This window comes from Capsicum annuum, chromosome 3 (genome assembly GCF_002878395.1).
Source record: "Capsicum annuum cultivar UCD-10X-F1 chromosome 3, UCD10Xv1.1, whole genome shotgun sequence".
Lineage (NCBI taxonomy): Eukaryota > Viridiplantae > Streptophyta > Magnoliopsida > Solanales > Solanaceae > Capsicum > Capsicum annuum.
In genome coordinates this window covers 35,390,267-35,409,378 of record NC_061113.1, presented here as the reverse complement: position 1 = coordinate 35,409,378, position 19,112 = coordinate 35,390,267, and positions in this window count along the sequence as shown.

Genomic DNA, 19,112 nt, shown 5'->3' with positions numbered 1-19,112 from the left:
GATTTATATTTTAGTTTGAATTCAGATATTAAAACCTTATGGCATTTCAGTTATTCTTCCACATTCATGATTATATTATCCAGTTCTTATAGCAGGTACCAGCTCATGGTTTAGCTTATGGTCCCTCGGGACTATAAGCACCGTGTAACGACTAGGGGGTAGTCTCAGGTCATTACATGAAGTGATCTTGTTATTCTTATTGATAACTGCCAACATGAGATGAAAGTTACTCAATTATGTTGGACCAAACCTCATCACACCATGGTAAAGCTAAACACAGATGAAAGTGCTTTGGAAAATCTAGGGAAAATTGGAGCAGGAGGTATTTTGAGAGACAGTGAAGGCAAGCTAATTTTCGCTTTTCCTGCACCTCTTGGACTTGGTTCTAACAACCAAGCGGAAGTTCAGGCGGCTCTCATTGGCATTATTTAGTGTATACAACATGGATATAGTAGAGTTATACTAGAAGTTGGTTCTGAACTTCTAGTCAAGTGGCTCAAACGCGAATTACACAACCTTAGACCATTTACAGGTACATTGAGGAGCTACAACATCTCATCATTTTACTTGATTGTTGCAAATATTTTTACATATACAGGGAGGCAAACTTTGTGGCAGATACTTTATCTGAGCATAGCCATAATATGGATTCTACTCAGTATTATTATAGCTTTCATCACCTTTCTCAAGAAACTAGAGGATGTTTCACTCTTGACAAAATTGGTATGTCTTCTTTTAGAAGGAGGAAGTTGAAGCGCATAAATAAACCACCCTAGATGGAGTTTAATTTTCTTGCATAGGTTCTCTCTTGTTTAGTTTATTTCATCTTTTCATCTTCTTCTATGCTATTCTCTTTAGTTTATAGCTTTTATGAGGGGGTTAGTTTATTTTTTATTTTCTTCTTACTTTGTAAGGGGAGAGTCTCCCTTATTTATATTTTCCTAGATTATATTGTACTCTCTTCTAGGTGCTTTGATCTAGGTTTCATTTCTAGTATTAGCTATGTGTCGACCGGCCTTAGTAGGCTAGTTGACTTTGGACCACCATAGGATCGGAGTAAGGTCCATTTCCCCCTCCTTGTACTTTCTTATATTTTATTTATGATAAGGCTCGGGGGCGTGTGGCTTAACCCCTGACCGCCACAGGAGGTGAGAGCCCCGAGTAAGGTCCGTTCACCAAAAAAAATCTTGATTACAGACTACATTAGAACTTACCTCTAAGTTTCTCTAATTTGTAATAACTCTATTACAATAGCCGCTTAACAACACTGTCAATTTCACTCTCAAGACTGGTTAACTCTAACCAACACAAACTTAGGTAACACTACTTAAGAAACTTAAAAGCAAAATAAAACCCTTACTCTTAATCTTTGATTAAATCAATTACAAGACTTGACTCAAGAACACCTATACTATGAGCAGTAAGAGCTTTAAAACTTGAGCTTAGAGAGAGTTTTTGCTATTGCAGTGAAATTCTTCAACTTCCAAACACTATGGAGAAAAGAGAATCCTTACATATTTATAGTAGTGTAGAATTGAGAGACCAAATTTTGATTGGACTAGGTGTCCATTCTGGTACGCTGAGCACCAACATAGTTGTTGTACTAGTGGAAAAAACTGTGTAGAGTGTGACAATTATGCCTGGGCAGGGTAGGAGAGGGACCTAGTCCGCCGAGTATCATCTAGTCATCATCAAAACATAAGACAATAAAATATGAGTATCAACTAGTGAAAAACAATTTTTTTATAATTAGCTTAAGTGCATTAATAAGTCTTCATTCTCTCGTTCTTGTAAAAAAAAGTCATTAATGGAACATATTTTTTGCCTAAGCACGTTCTGGACACAGTCAACTATGCATAGAGAAACTGCAAACGCCATTGATGACTCTAATGAGACTCGTAGAATTTGCAAAATATAGCCAAGGAAAAAATAGAGAGGAAAAGCTGTTGAAATTTCATGACGTACACAGAGCCTATGCACAACGGAAAAATAAATAGGAACGTACCTTCAGCAATTATTGTTCAAGTGTTATGAAGAATCACCTTTGTCAAAACCTTAAAAAGAAAAGATGCAAAGAGACAACTAAGAATCTTCTAGCCTATGCCTATCAAAGGTATGCCAGACTGATAGAGTCACATGCGTTTTTATAGGTAGGCTAGGGACTCTTAGGAAAATAGCTTTAACCCTAGGGACTTTCATAGTTATTTCTTACCATCAAAGAAATACCATATATACATAACTTGGAGGAAAAGTAATTGACTAATTTAATATCTTACGTGGGAGACAAGGTAAATTTCTTACCAAAAATATGTGGGTCATTAATATGTAATATTCTTACATTCTCCCACTTGAACCACATAAAAATTAGGCAACCTTATGAGTGAAAATAAACAATATGGACATAAACATATATTCACTCAATTTAATAGTTTGAAAAATCACTTTTATCAAGAATATATTAATACAAGAATCATGGCGGTCATGCTCTTAATAAAATACTTATTTCTATGTATTACGATGTACAACATGTTCTAAATAAAGTGTCCAACAACTTTATAAATGAGCTTAATATAAGTCATTCAGAGTCCAACTTTATTTGATCCAATGATCACTTATAATACATGAAAATAAAAAATGTGCACGTTCATGTATATAAAATGATAATGTCTTGAAAAATTTGTTGATGAGTTAATAAGTCCCATACGAGTCGCATGATCTTTGAAAACATTATTTGGAAAACCTTTAGTCATAGGATCAACAATTATCAAAGTAGTACTAACATATTCAAAATTCACATCTTGCTTCTTGACATGGTCTCCAACAATCAAATACTTTATGTTGATGTGCTTACTTCGGCTGCCACTCTTATTATTCTTCAAAAAAAATGTTGTAGCTGAATTATCACAAAACAATCTTAATGGTCTTGCAATAGAATCAACAACTATAGAATCTGAAGCAAAGTTCTTCAAGCATAACGCATATGATGTAGCTTCATAGCATGCTATAATCAGCTTCCATTATGGATGTTACAACAATGGTTTGCTTAATACTTCTCCAACACATAACACCTCTAGCAAGAAGGAAAATGTATCCAGAAGTAGATTTACCACTGTCTTTAAATCCACCCAAATCGGAGTCTGAATACCCAATGACCTCCAATGAGTCAGAATATTTGTATGTAAGCTTAAGATCCTTGGTTCCTTATAAATATCTGCAAATTCTTTTGCCAGCTCTCCATCAGGTCTAGTGCAAACCTGTGCATACATAAGGCTCCCAACAACTAAAGCATATGAAATGCCTTTCATTTACTCTTGTTCCAATGCATTTTGTGGGCATTGATTCAATGAGAATTTGTCACCTTTAATGATTGGTGCGGCTATAGGTGAATAATTTTTTATTTTGTATCTTTTCAATATTCTTTCAATATAGGCTCTTTTAGATGGTCCAAGCAATCGTTGAGATCTATCTCTGTGAATCTCTATGACAATGACATATGAGGCTTCACCCATATCCTTCATTTCAAAATTTTGGATAGAAATTGTTTCGTCTCATCCAACAACCCCAGATCATTACTGGATAGTAATATGTCATCCACATATAGAACTAGGAAAATATACTTACTCTCATTTATCTTAAGGTATATACATTGATCAATGATGTTCCATGTAAATCTGAATGTAGAAACAATATTATGAAATTTATTATACCGTTGGCGAGAATCTTGTTTTAATCAATAAATAGATTTATTCAACTTGAAATAAGGTGAATTTCATTATTATCACCAAAAACCCTTAGGATAATGCATGTATATCTCTTCTTCAAGATCTCCATTCAAGAAAATCATTTTCACATCCATTTGATGTAGCTCTAAATCGAAATAATCTACCAATGTCATGATTATTCTTAATGAATCCTTCTTTGACATAGGAGAGAAGGTTTCAAGGTAATCAATACCTTCTTTTTGAGTGAAATCCTTGGATACAAGTCTAGATTTATGTCACTCAATATTACCAGATAAGTCTTGTAACGCTCCAAAACCTGGTCTCGAGACGTCGCATGGTGCTCAAGACTATGAGTAGCCTTAAGCTAACCCTGTCTGCCTTCTACTAAGTCTGAATCTCATAATAAGGGAAGATAGATATAAAATTATACTAACTGTGAAAATTTGTCTGAACTAATTGAGAATATCTGGATTATAACATCTAAAATAACAGACTTAAGAGTTTGGAAAATCAAAACTAAATAATGTGAATCATATGTAGTAGTCTGACAAGCCTCTACTACTAATGCTAGAGAGCCACTAGGACAATTCCCTAGCTGACGTGAATTGTCTAAAAATACTAAATCATCTAAACAGATAAGATGAAAGTAACCAAATAACTAAGTCCCCGAACTATGAGGACTCACCAACTATTGAATGTATATGGAGATGCTTAAAAATCACTCTCACTGCTAAAATCAAGCACCTGAACCTACATTATGAGATAATGTAGCACATAGACATATATGTGGATCAGTACTTTGAGGATGTACTATGTATATGGGGGTGAAATGCATATATAAAAATAGTATATCAATCATAATCATCATTTGAAAAACAATGCATGCCAAATGTAACTGACTCACATAAGCTTGAGTAACTGAGAAACTGAATTCTATAATCATAAGTAGTAAAGCATATTGAATAAATCTAGTGAGTCATGACATTTAGTTTTAAAAGTTGTGCTAGTGATCTGTCTATAAATCATACTATCTAAGTGTGGAAAGGACTCAATTTAATATCTGAAATCTTAAAGCTAAAATCTGTAGCTAATATCTTTCTGTAAAGCATAATATGAATAATGTTGTGAGCCTTTACACTTAGTTTTCTAAAAGCTTTTTCTGTCATTCATTTCTGTTATGCTGTAAGCTTAAAATTTTAGGGAGGTTCTTCTAACCAACATAAACCATGTGAGCTAACATGGAGTCCAACATCTTATTCTCCTAAGGGGAAAACCTCACAATGGGGAGAGGTGTCATACTCTTTCCAAACCTGAGCTAAGTGATCACATCTGTAACTGTCATCCATATAGAAATAGGAATAATCTTATAATTTGTACCTACGTTGGTTACGTAGTTCTGTGGAAGATAGAACACTCTAATCCCACATATCCAGGTTGATGCTAAATACTGCTCCCTTTTTAATCTGTAAGCTCATTTTGTTTGAAATCCACTTTAAAACTAGCATAAGGGTTATTATGAAACCAATTACGCTTTTATCTGAGTCATTCTGTAAAATAGAGCTAATTTGAATTCTGTAAGCTGAGATAAATTAGTAAAGTGGATTCCAAATCTTATTTGAGAATCAAAACATCAAAACTTTATTAAAAATCTATAAATAATCTGATCATAGGATTCTTAAAGCATCATCTTTCTTGAAACATCAACATATAAACTTGGGCTTGATAATCCATGCATCAGGTTCATGTCAAAACATCATAATGATCATGCTTATAATGAAAACAATGATAATTCATCTCAAAATCTGGAATTTACTGCAATAGGCATGAAAATATGAAAATAAACATGCAATTCATCTTCAAAATCTCTCAAACACTCATAATCTTGCAAATAGCAAAAATGGTTATGAACCCTAATTCAAATCTCATGGATATTCATTCAAAATCATATGAATTTGTAATTAAAACTTAGTTTTGATCACAAGGATGGAAGAGGATCCTAGTTCATAAACCCCACATACCTTAGTAGATGATTAGATGAAGAATCTTGAATTATTGATTCCTATTTGAGTTCTTAAAGATGAGTTCTTGATTATCTTGTCTTGGAAATCCTCAATTTGGAGCTTTCTTAGAGAAACAATGGAGGAATTTGATTTCTTGGAGAATAATCTTTGGAGCTCTAGGGTTTTTATTTGAGAGAGAATGGATGAAAATAAGCATAAAGTGCTTTGAATATGCTAAATTATTTGCTTATGATGAATTGGGGCCTTGGGAATTGACCAAAGTGCCCCTTTTAAAACTTTAATAAAAACTGGAAAAGGGAACCAAAATCTCGATTTAATATGCCACCGTGATGCGCCACTATCACGGTGGCTCACTAGAAAAGGACAATTGGGAACTGGGAGTTCTCCGCGATGCGGAGCTATCACGGTACTCTATTGAAATACCATTTTGGCCATAACCGTGGCGTACCACCATCGTGGTGATCCACTGAAAATTGACAATTGGGAAATTGGACTTCACCGCAATGCGAGCTTATTGCAGTGGTCCTCTAGAATTTGATGAATAGGAATTTAACCCTTACTGCGATGTGGTGTTTGCACAGATGATGTACTGCTTTACTAAAAATGCCATAACTTCTCAACCGAGTATCGAATTTGGGCAAAATTTATATCGATAGAAAGATTATTCAATTTCCTATACAATAGATGGTATAAATCTTGAAAATTCTATATGTAACAAAAGATATTCATTTTTAAATCTAATCTCTGGCATTCTAGGAGCAAAATTAAGCTAGGAAAAGTACGGGGTATTACAATATCTCCCCCTTGGGAACATTCGTCGTCGAATGTGGCTAGTTAAGCAAAGAATACTGAGGAATCTAAAGCTATAAGCTATCATGCACAACTAAAATAAACTGTATGACTAATTCTCAAACGTAATGTGCTACTGAATTGATCTGTGAGTGAATGAGTTTACATGAAAATAGCTATATGGCTGAATCTGAAACTATAAAAGAACTGAATGAAGGAAGACTATTATCTTCATTTGAATTTGAGTCTATGGAGAAGAGATGAGGATACTTGGTACGCATGTCTGCTTCTGTTTCCCAAGTAGCACTCTCAACTGACTGATTTCGTCACAGAACTTTGACCAAGGGAACTTCTTTGTTCCTTAGTCTACGGATCTAGTGATCAAGAATATCTACTAGAACATCTTTGTATGTGAGGCTATTCTGAATATCTGTACATCCTAGAGTAACTATAATGGCTGAGTCGTCCATGCACTTCTTCAACAAGGACACATGGAAAACTGGATGAACTGAGGATAAATCTGCGAGTAGATCAAGCTCATACGCTACCTTTCCAACACGGCTCAAAATCCAAAAGAGGCCTACATAACGGGGACTAAGCTTCCCCTTTTTGCCAAACCTCTTCACCTCCTTCATGGGTGAAACTTTCAAATACATAAGATCATCTACCGCAAACTCAGGATCTCTTCTTCTTACATCTGCATAAGATTTTTGATGACTCTGGGTTGTTTTAAATATCTCTCAAATTAACCAAACTTTCTCCATGGAATCAAAAACCATGTCTGGCCTAATCAAAGTGATCTTACCCACTTTAAACCAACCAACTAGCGACCTATATCTTCGCCTATAAAGTTCCTCGAACGGAGCCATCTGAATACTAACATGATAACTGTTATTATAAGTGAACTTAATCAACGATAAGTGATCATCCCAACTACCTTTGAAATAAAGAACACATGCCTTCAACATGTCCTCTAGGTTCTAAATGGTCCTCTCTGCCTGACCATTCATCTGTGGATAAAAAGTTGAACTAAGATGAACTTGGGTACCAAGACCCTTTTGAAAGGCTCTCCAAAACTGAGAGGTAAACTGAGTACCCCTATCTAAGATGATCAACAAAGGAACTTCATGCAATCAAACTAACTCTCTGATATATAGCTTGGTATAATCTTTAGCTATGTAAGATGTGTTAACTAGCAAGAAATGCACTAACTTAGTCAATCTATCTACAATAGCCCAAATCGAATCATGCTGATGACGCAAATAGGGTAAACTAGTCACAAAATCCATATTCACCACTTCCCATTTCCAAGTTGGGATACCAAACTCTTACTACGTACCACCAGGTCTTTGGTTGCTCTACCTTAACCTATTGACAAGTTGCACACTTTGCTACAAACTCTACTATATCTTTCTTTATACCACTCCACCAATAGATTTTTCATAAGTCGCAATATATTTTAGTAGCACCTGGATGAATAGAATAACGCACAACATACTCTTCTACCATAATTTGCTACCTCAAATCATCAACACATGGAACACACAATCTACTCTGGTACCTCAACACACCATCTCCCCCTTAGGAGAAAACCTCTACTTTTTGGTCTATAACTGACTCCTTCAATTTGACCAAAGTAGAATCCTTATCTTGCTTCCCTTTTACTTCTAAAACTAGAGAAGATTTGTAACTTTTTTGAACCCAAATATTCCCTTCAGCTGAGTCAACCAACCTTACACCCAATCTAGCTAACCGATAAATCTACTAAGGGTGTCTACCACTACATTGGCCTTGCCCGAATGATACAACACACTCATATCATAATCTTTCAATAACTCTAACCACTTTCTCTGCTGAAGATTTAGCTCTCTCTGAGTAAACACATACTGCCAACTTTTGTGATCCGTGAACACATCAACATACACTCTATACAAATAATATCTCTAGATTTTCAAAGCAAACACAATAACAGCTAACTCAAGATCATGGGTTGGGTAATTCTTTTCGTGAGGCTTAAGTTGTCTAGAGGCATAGGCTATGACCTTACCTCTCTGTATCAAAACACAACCTAGACCAACTCTAAAGGCATCACAATATAAGAAGAAACCATTTGAAGCATCAGGTAAAGCTAAAATCGGGGCTGAGGTGAGTTGAGTCTTCAACTTCTGAAAACTCTTCTTGTAGGAATCTGAACACTGGAACTTAACTTTCTTCTGAGTCAATCTAGACAAAGGAGACGCAATAGATGAGAAACCCTCAACGAAACGTCTGTATTAGCCAGGTAAACCCAAGAAACTCCTAATATTTGATGGAGAGATAGGTCTAGGCCTAATTCTTACAACTTTTGTCATTTGGGGATCAAATCTAATACCATCATTGGAAATAATATGACCGAGGAAAGCTACTAACCTTAGCTAAAATTCACACTTGTTAAATTTGGAAAATAACCGGTGATCTCTAAGAGTTTGCAATACAATTCTAAGGTGTCCTGCATGATCATCCTTACTACGAGAATAAACAAGAATATCATCGATATAGACTATGACAAACATATCCATATACTGTTTGAAAACTCTGTTCATCAAGTCCATGAAGGCTGCTGGGGCATTTGTTAGCCCGAAGGACATGACTAGAAACTCAAAATGACTATAACGGGTTCTAAAAGCCGTCTTTGGAATATCGTACTCCCTTACCCAAAGCTGATGATAGCTGGATCTAAGGCCTATCTTGGAGAAATAACTTGCACCTTGGAGTTGATTAAATAAGTCATTAATTCTAGGAAGAGGATATTTGTTTTTGACTGTAACTTTATTCAGCTGACGATAGTCAAAGCACATACGTAAAGAACCATCTTTCTTTCGCACGAATAGGATGGGAGCGCCCCATGGAGAAATACTAGGCCTTATGAAACCTTTATCTAAAAGATATTTAAGCTGCTCTTTCAAATCTTTAAGCTCGGTGGGAGGCATACGATATGGAGGAATAAAGATAGGTTGAGTATCTGGGAGAAGGTCAAAACCAAATTCTATATCCCTATCTGGAGGTACCCCTGGAAAATCTTTGGGAAAGACATCAGGAAACTCATTGACTACACTAACTGACTGAACTATTGGAGTCTCTGACTTAGTGTCTTTAACTCAGACTAACTGATAGATATACCCTTTGGAAATTAATTTTCTGGCTTTAAGATAAGATATGAAATAACTCTTGGGGGACACTGAATTACCTTTCCACTCAAAGACTGGCTTATTTGGAAAGTGAAACTTCACCAATCGGGTACGACAATCTATAGATGCATAACAAAAATGGAGCTAATATATATCAGCCATCGTATTTGGGACATACTAAGACAGCTGGTTGAACTTAAGGTAGTACTCCTTCACTGTTATCAATTCCTGCCTCAGGTTCACAAACTCCTCTATCTTAGCTTCTCTTATTTCACATAGAAAGAACCTGTCTATAAATGTATTGTAAAATACTTGCCAACTTATAGGAGCTGCATTCTTACCTCTACCACTCCTCTATATAACTACCCAATCATACGCTATATCCTTCAACCTATAGGATGCCAACTCTACACTATCCTCCTCAGAAATATGTATAATTTGGGTGATCTTCTTTACCTTATCTAAATAAAGTTATGGGTCCTCACCTGCTTTTGACCCATAAAACTCTGGAAGATTCATTCTCATGAAGTCTCATAATTCTGGCTGCTGCTAAGTCCCTATTCTACTGAAGTGGGATTGCCACCTAATGGTTGTCCTGAATATTAGCAATCACGGCTTGGGCTAATACCTGAAAGGCAGCCCTAAATTTAGCATGGGATACATTCTCATTTAGAGGGTCAGCAGACTGAGGTGGCTGGTTATCATTTCTGCAGGCGTTAGCTCGATGAGGAGGCATATTCAATTGTCATGTAAGAGCATGAGTTAAAAGTAGATAAAGATATTGTAAGCATGATAGATCATGAAAAAAAAGATAATTTCCTAAGAACGTCCCATAGCCTCTTGCTCGTAAATGTGGTGCGCTTCATACCCATGATCAAGACTCTATGTAATCCAGATTGTCTGAATCCCTAGGACTCTTATAAACCTGGCTCTGATACTAAGTTTTTAATGCCCTAAAACTTGGTACTGAGACATCACACGGTGCTCAAGACTACGAGTAGCCTTAAGCTAACCCTGTCTGCCTTCTACTAAGTCAGAATCTCATAATAAGGGAATATAGATATAAAATTAAACCAACTATAGAAATCTATTAAACTAACTGAGAATATGTGGATTATAACATCTGAAATAATAGACTTAAGAGTCTGGATAATCAAAACTGAATAATCTAAATCGTATCTAGTAGTCTGAGAAGCCTTTACTACTAATACTAGAGAGCCATTGGGAAAATCCCCCTGCTGACCCGAACTATCTAAAAATACTGAATCATCTAAATTGATAACATGAAAGTAACTGAATGACTAAGTCACCAAACTATGAGGACTTGCCAACTGTCAGATGGAGATGGAGATGCTAAACAATCACTCTCGCTACTGAAACTGAGCACCTAAACCTACATTATGAGACAATATAGCACAAAGACGTATATATAGATCAGTACTTTGAGGATGTACTGTGAATATAGGGGTGAAATGCATACATAAAAATAGTATATCAATCATCATCATTATTTATAAAATAATGCATGCCAAATGTAACTGATTCACATAAGCTTGAGTAACTGAGAAACTGAAAACTATAATCATGAGTAGTAAAGCATATTGAATAAATCTAGTGAGTCATAACATTTAGTTTTAAAAGTTGTGCTAGTGATCTGTCTATAAATTATGTTGTCTAAGTATAGAAAGGATTCAATTTTATATTTGAAATCTAAAAGCTAAAATTTGTAGCTAATATCTTTTTGTAAAGCATAATATGAATAATGTTGTAAGCCTTTACACTTAGTTTTCTAAAAGATTTTTCTGTCATTCTTTTCTGTTATGTTGTAAGCTTAAAACTTTAGGGAGGTTCTTCTAACCAACATAAATCATGTGAGCTAACATGGAGTCCAATGTCTTGTTCTCCTAAGGGAAAAATCTCACAATGGGGAGAAGTGTCATACTCTTTCCAAACCTGAGCTAAGTGATCACATCTGTAACTATCATCCAAATATAAATGAGAATAATCTGATAATCTGTATCTACATTAGCTACTAATTCTGTGGAAGATAGGACACGCTAATCCCACACTTTCAGGTCGATGCTAAATACCACTCCCTTTTTAATCTGTATTCTCATTTTGTTTGAAATCCACTTTAAAACTAGCATAAGGGTTATTACGAAACTAATTATGCTTTTATCTGAGTCATTCTGCAAAATAGAGCTAATCTGAATTTTGTTATCTGAGATAAATCAGTAAAGTGAATTCCAAATCTTATTTGAGGATCAAAAGATCCAAACTTTATTAAAAATCTATAAATAATCTTATTTGGTGTTTTACGATGAAAATTTTAAATATAATTTGAAGTAGTAAGGCAATTATCAATCAAGTTCATTTTTTAGCTCATTTTTTTTATTTTAAAGTTGTATTTAACAATTTTAAAATACTATTACAAAAAGCATAAAAACTCAATTTTCAAGTCTAACTTTATAAATTTCAAATAGAGTGAATAACATCGAACTTTGTGAACAAACACCTTCTTAGATTATGGTCCATAATGTCATTTCTATCTCTTGGCATTTGTGTGAAGTTAATGCTTCTTAAAGCATTTTGTGTAATGCAATGACTAAAGAAGTATGTTTCAAATAAAATGAACATAAATATTCGTTCCAAATGAAAACAACAAAAATCAGTAACATTTGATTTAATTAAACTTTGGTTTAGTAGTACTTTAATACCATTAATTCTCAATTTGCAAACCGCTCTTTGATAGCCCTATATAATTATATATCTTTGGAGAACAAGAACACACCAAAAAAAAAAAAAAGAAATACAATAAATAGAAAGAAAAAGAAAAAAAGTCTTTCTCCTTTCCTCTTCTTGAATTATTTTGGGCAATTGGTTTAGGAAACCTCCAAACTTCCAGCCACGAGTGCACATGTTTAAAAGTAGTTGTGGAACCTTAGGAAGCAATCGGCTAGAAGTATTTGCACCGGAGTCGTATCGAAATCGCTTTCAAGGTAGTGGCTTGCCACGACACAGTATTTGTGACAACTCTCTTACTATTATTAATTCTTGTCCAATACAATATTGATAAATGGCTATTTTTTTGAACAAATTTTTTCTGATTTGTCAAAACTTGTGCAATTAAACGAAAATAATTTTAAACATTGGTCACAAAAACTTCTGATTTTCTTAGAACAATTAAAAGTTGATTATATTTTGTTTAATGATGGTTCTAACAATATTACTGGTCCTAACACTGTTATGATTTTTGATGAATTTGCCAAAAAATGTTAAAATGGATAACATAAATGCTAGAGGGCATTTATTAAGTCATATGACTAATACTTTATTTGATTTATTTGTTACTTACAAATCAGCTAAAGAAATATGAGATAGATTGTAAAACTCAAAATAGGGAGGACTAAATAATGTCCAAGTTCATCTTGATAAGGTTGATGAAGTGATTGCGGCAATAGTCATCGAGATGAATCTAGTGTCTAACAAGACTGGGTGGGTGTTGGACATGGGGCTTCAAGGCATTTCTGCGCCAACAAAGAGTTATACCATGACTTTGAGAAATCTACCAATGGTGAGTGTGTCTACATGGGTAACTCCACTACTTCTGAAGTTTTGGGTAAAGAAAACATTTTACTTAAATTAACTTCTGGAAAAAAAATTATCCTTGAACAATGTTCTGTATGTTCCCTCGCTCCATAGAAACTTTGTTTCTGGAGCATTTCTTAACAAAGTAGGCCTTAAACTTATTTTTGAAGCTGATAAAATAATTATTTCTTGTAGAGAAAACTTTGTTGGGAAGGGATTCCTTTTGTGAGGGCTTATTTGTACTTAAGATTGATCAAGAGATTGCTAATAATGCAAATATTCCTAAATCTTCTTATATTGCTAAGTCTATTAATTTATGGCGTAGTAGACTAGGTCATGTTAATATTGCTTCTATTAAAAGAATTAGAAAAATGAGATTAATTCCTGCAGTAAATATTGATGATACTTCTAAATATCCTATGTGTGTAGAAGCAAAGCATGTCAAGAAACCTTTTAAATATGTTACATTAGAAAGACCGAATTGCTTGAACTAGTACATTCAGAATTAGCAGATTTTAAAAATACTATTAGCAAAGGTGGAAAGAGGTATTATATTACTTTTGTTGATGAATTTTCTAGGTATAATAAGGTATACCTCCTTAAGTCTAAATATGAGACTGAACGCATGTTTTTTAAAATTCAAAGCAGAAGTGAAAAATCAATTAGACAGGAAAATCAAGAGATTTAGATCTGATAGGAACGGTGAATATAGTAATAAAACTCTATAAGATTTTTGTGAGAAATTGATATTATCCATGAGTTTATTACTCCCTATACTCTCAAATAAAATGGTGTAGCAGAACGAAAGAATAAAACCCTTAAGAAAATAATGAATTCTATGCTTTAAGCTCGGGGCTACCTAATTATATATGGGGGGAAAGTTGTCTTATCTGCATGTTATATTCTTAATAGAGCCCCTCACAAAAAGTTAGATAGGACCTCATATGAATTGTCGAAAGAATTTGTTCCGAACTTGAAATTTTTTAAAGTGTGAGGGTGTTTGACTAAGGTTGGTATACATGATTTTAAATGAGTAAATATAGGTTCTAAGACCTTTGATACCATCTTTATTTGTTATGCTCAAAATAGTATTGCATATAGATTTATGTCATTAAATGATTATTCTATTTGTGAATCTAGAGATGCAAAATTTTTTGAGCATGTTTTTCCTTTGAAAAATGATGTTCCTATTGATGTGAAAAATAATAATTCTATACCTGTTAACTCGCAAGTAATGCCTGCATCTGATATTATTGCTAATGAGCATGAAAATGAACCTAGAAGGAGTAAAAGACATAGAACTGAGACTAATTTTTGTCCTAATTTTATCACCACTTTCTTAACTGAGGATTTTGATATTGATACTTTAAATGGTGATCTAGTGTCTATCTACTTAATAGAAGAAGACCCTAAGACATATAATGAAGCAATGAGTTTAATAGATGCAATATTTTAGAAATAGGCTATTAAAAGTGAATTAAACTCTATATGTCTTCAATCACACATGGGACTTGTATGATTTTCCAAAAGGTTGTAAACCCATAAGTAGCAAGTGGATATTTAAGAAAAAATTGAGGGCTGATGGTACAATTGATAAATATAAGGCTAGGCTTGTGATTAGGGGTTTTAACCAAAAGAAAGGTGTTGATTATTTTGATACTTATTCTCTTGTGACTAAAATAGTGACCATTAGGACTCTTATTGCTCGAGTAGCTATCCATAGTTTAGTGGTATACCAAATTGATATGAAAACTACATTTTTAAATGGTGATTTAGAGAAAGAGATCTATATGACTCAACCCGAAGGTTTTGTAGTCCCAGGACAAGAGAATAAAGTATGCAAATTGAGAAAGTCCTTATATGGACTTAAGCAGGCACCTAAGTAGTGGTATGAAAAATTTAATTTTATATTAATGAATAACGACTTTGTTGTTAATTTAGCTGATACCTGTGTTTATTCTAAAATGATAGGATCAGATAGTGTGATTATATGTTTATATGTGGATGACATATTAATCTTTGGTCCTAATGTGAATGTTGTAAATGAGACTACGAAATTTTTATTTTCTAAATTTGAAATGAAAGATCTTGGAGAAGCTGATGTGATTTTAGGGATAAAAATCAAAAGAACTGTTAATGGTTTCTCTTTGTGTCAGTCTCATTATATTGAAAAGATGTTGAAAAAGTTTGATTGTTTTGATACAGTTTTTGTGAGAACTCCTTATGATTCTAGTATACACTTGAAAAAGAATAAAGATTCTAGTGTTTCTCAAATTGAATATGCTAAAATAATTGGGAGTTTACTGTTTCTCATGAACTATACTCGGCTTGATATAGTTTATGTTGTTAGTAGATTGAGCAGATATACTCATAATCCCAGTAGTGAATACTAGAATGCTCTTCACCGCTTGTTAAGGTATTTGAGAGGTACTATGGATTGGTGTTTTCATTTTAATAAATTTCCTGTCGTTTTAGAAGGTTTTTGTGATGCAAATTGGGTGAATGACAATGATGAAGTTAGCTATACCAGTGGCGATATGTTTACTTTGGGTCCAGGTGCTATTTCATGGAAGTCTTCAAAGCAGTCTTGTATAGAATACTCTACTACGGAATCTGAATTCATTGCTATTGAGTTGGCAGGGCATGAGTTGATGAGAAACCTTTTGGCAGATAAGCCTTTATGGGAAAGACAAGTGTCACCAGTCTCTTTATATTGTGACTCACAAGCAGTAATTAGGATTGCTAAAAATAGTGTATGCAGTGGTAAAAAGAGACATATTTGCATCAGACATGGTGTAGTTAAACAATTGTTGAAACATGGTGTTATTTCCTTGGAATATGTAAGGTCTGAAATAAATTTGGAGGATCCTATGACCAAGGGTTTAACAAGAAAAATGGTCCTTGAATCGTCGAGTGGGGTGGGGCTAAAGCCCATGGATTGAGGTAATATGGTGATACCCATTTGTGGTCAAACGAAGCCATATAGGCCTTCAATAAACACCACATATCCTATCCCTATGGCATAAGGTAGTGTATTATAAGGTTGAACTTATTTTTGCTCTTAATGATCCATAGCCTTAAGGTGGTCTATGAGATAGACTTGATGGACCACCTACGTGAGTGTAAAAGGTTGGTCACCTTTTTATGAAAAACTTGAGTTATCTTTCTAGAGCACTCATGAGACCCAAGGTTTGTGTGCATGACCATAAAAAGCACTTTGTAGTATCGTGGAGGTTACTTAAAATCAAGAATATGGTATGTGTTGTGGGGGTATCAACTTATGTCTATCGAGTTCAAGAGTACTTCACTTTTTGAATATTTTTTGTTGCCTCATATCACTACGTATCAATTCAAATCGAAAGATATTGACACTTAAGTACATGTTCCTTCCTTTTTTCCAGAATTTATTCATATTCTTTATCTTTGCATTAGAGGGGGATTGTAGAGCTAATGCTTCTTAAAGCATTTTGTGTAATGCAATCAATAAAGTAGTATGTTTCAAATAAAATAAACATACATATCCGCTCCAAATGAAAACAACAAAAATTTGTAACACTTGATTTAATTGCACTTTGGTCAATGGTACTTTAATACCATTAATTCTCAACTTGCAAACCGCTTTTTGATATCCCTATATAATCATATATCTTTGGAGAACAAGAACACACCAAAAAGGAAGAAATACAACAAATAGAAAGGAAAAGAAAAAGTTTTCCTCCTTTCCTCTTCTTGAATTATTTTGGGCAATTGGTTTAGGCAACCTCCAAACTTCCAGCCATAAGTGCACGTGTTTGGAAGTAGCTGTGGAACCTTGGGGAGCGGCCAGCAAGAAAGATTTGCACCGGAGTCGGACCGAAATCACTTTCAAGGCAGTGGCTTGCCATGACACAGTATTTGTGACAACTCTCTTACTATTATTAATTCTTGTCCAATATCAATATCGTACTAATTTTTTCTAACAATTTGATCATTAAAATAAAAAATATATTCACTTTATTAAAAAATTTTGAAGTTGAAATAGGGTTGGAATTGTGTTTCGCTATAGTATTTTATAATTAATATATAAAATTCAAATGTATTTTTAAAAAAAATATAAATAGTGAAAATAAATTAAAATTTTTAGAATTTTATGAGAATGGGGTTATTTTATGAAAATAAAAAATAGCATTTTTTGAAAAAGAACTGTAATTAAAAAGTGAAAGCAAACATTGTGAAAAAAACTGTTTTCCAAAAACCCAAATACAACTAATAGCCTATTTGTTATTGCTTTTTTCTAAAAGAAAAAAAAAACACCTTTTTTTGAGAAAAAAAATTAAAAGAAGGTTGTTTGGTAAACTTGTAAAAGTGCTTTTAAAAATAAGCAGATTCTGCTTTTGAGAAGATGCAGAAAATTTCTGTTTTCCAAGAAAAAAATATTTTTTTCATGAAAAAAATATTTTTTTCTTGACAAAAATATCCCTAACACTTACACACACATATACTAGTTTAACCGCACGTGTAATATTTGATTATTTAAAATTAAACGATTTTATCTATTGCAAAGATTTTTAATGAAGTGCAAAAAGTTCAAATCACTTCTCAAAGATCCTTCACACTTAAATATAATATTATAAATATAAATATATTTTATTGTAAATAAATATATAGTTTATCAACAAAAATTTCAAGTGGTTAATCAATCGCCACTTTTGTGTTTGTCATGCAATACATCTTTTCCTTATTGTTAGAGACTTAAAAAAACACATCAATTTAATTATTTTTTTCTATATTTAAAATCTTTCCTTATTTGTAAAATTAAATCTTTAGAAAATCTTTCATTACTTACTTAAAACTTTTAAAAATTTGGTACTTCTTATATTTTCATATTTATTCCTAGATTTTTTAAATCTTCTTAAAAGTTGATTTAGAATTCTTAAACTGATAAAAAAGATATTAGTTGTCATTAATCCTAATTATTTATAATAAGGAAAGGTTTTACTATAAATTTAAATATTTTAAAAATAGTGAAAAGATGATTTTATAAAAAACAGAGACTTTTAATGAAAGACAAAAAGTTCAAACAATATTGCTAACACTCTTTATATATATATATATATATATATATATATATATATATATATATATATTTATATATGGATTTTTATATATATATATATATATCCCCTATTAATTAATTAGCATAGTTTATAAGTTTGATTTTAAAATTTTATACTCCACATTTATATCATAATTCTTTATTTCATTCTTTGATTTATATATAATTATTTTATTTTTCACTCATTTTCGTTAAATAAAATTGAAATGTCATTAATGATGATGATCGAAGAACATATAAACTCTTTGTTTTTATTATTAATGATAATAAATGATAGACGAATCACATTGCAAGATCAAATGGTATTTTGGCAGCACTTGTATATTTTTCTCAAATATTTAATTTTAAATATATAATTCAAAAAAGTGACATATTTGTTACCATGTGGTGAATTTTTTCACATGTAGTGATGTAATTTATGTAATAATTTTCAAATTCATTTCTGTTTGATTTTTTCTGACTTTGATATTTTCATGGCCAAATACATATTCCAAAATAAAGTGAATATATATTTCGGAATGAAGAGGATACTACTCATGGCCAAACGGGTTCTAATTATTCATTATTATTTTCTACAAGCCTTAATATATGCTCCCTCCGTTTCAAAAAGAATTCAGTATTTGTTTTGACTTGATATGGAGTTTAAGAAAATAAAAAAGACTTTTGAATCTTGTGATCTTAAATTAAAGTTATGTCAAAGGTACTGAAAATGTCCATTAATTTTGTGGGC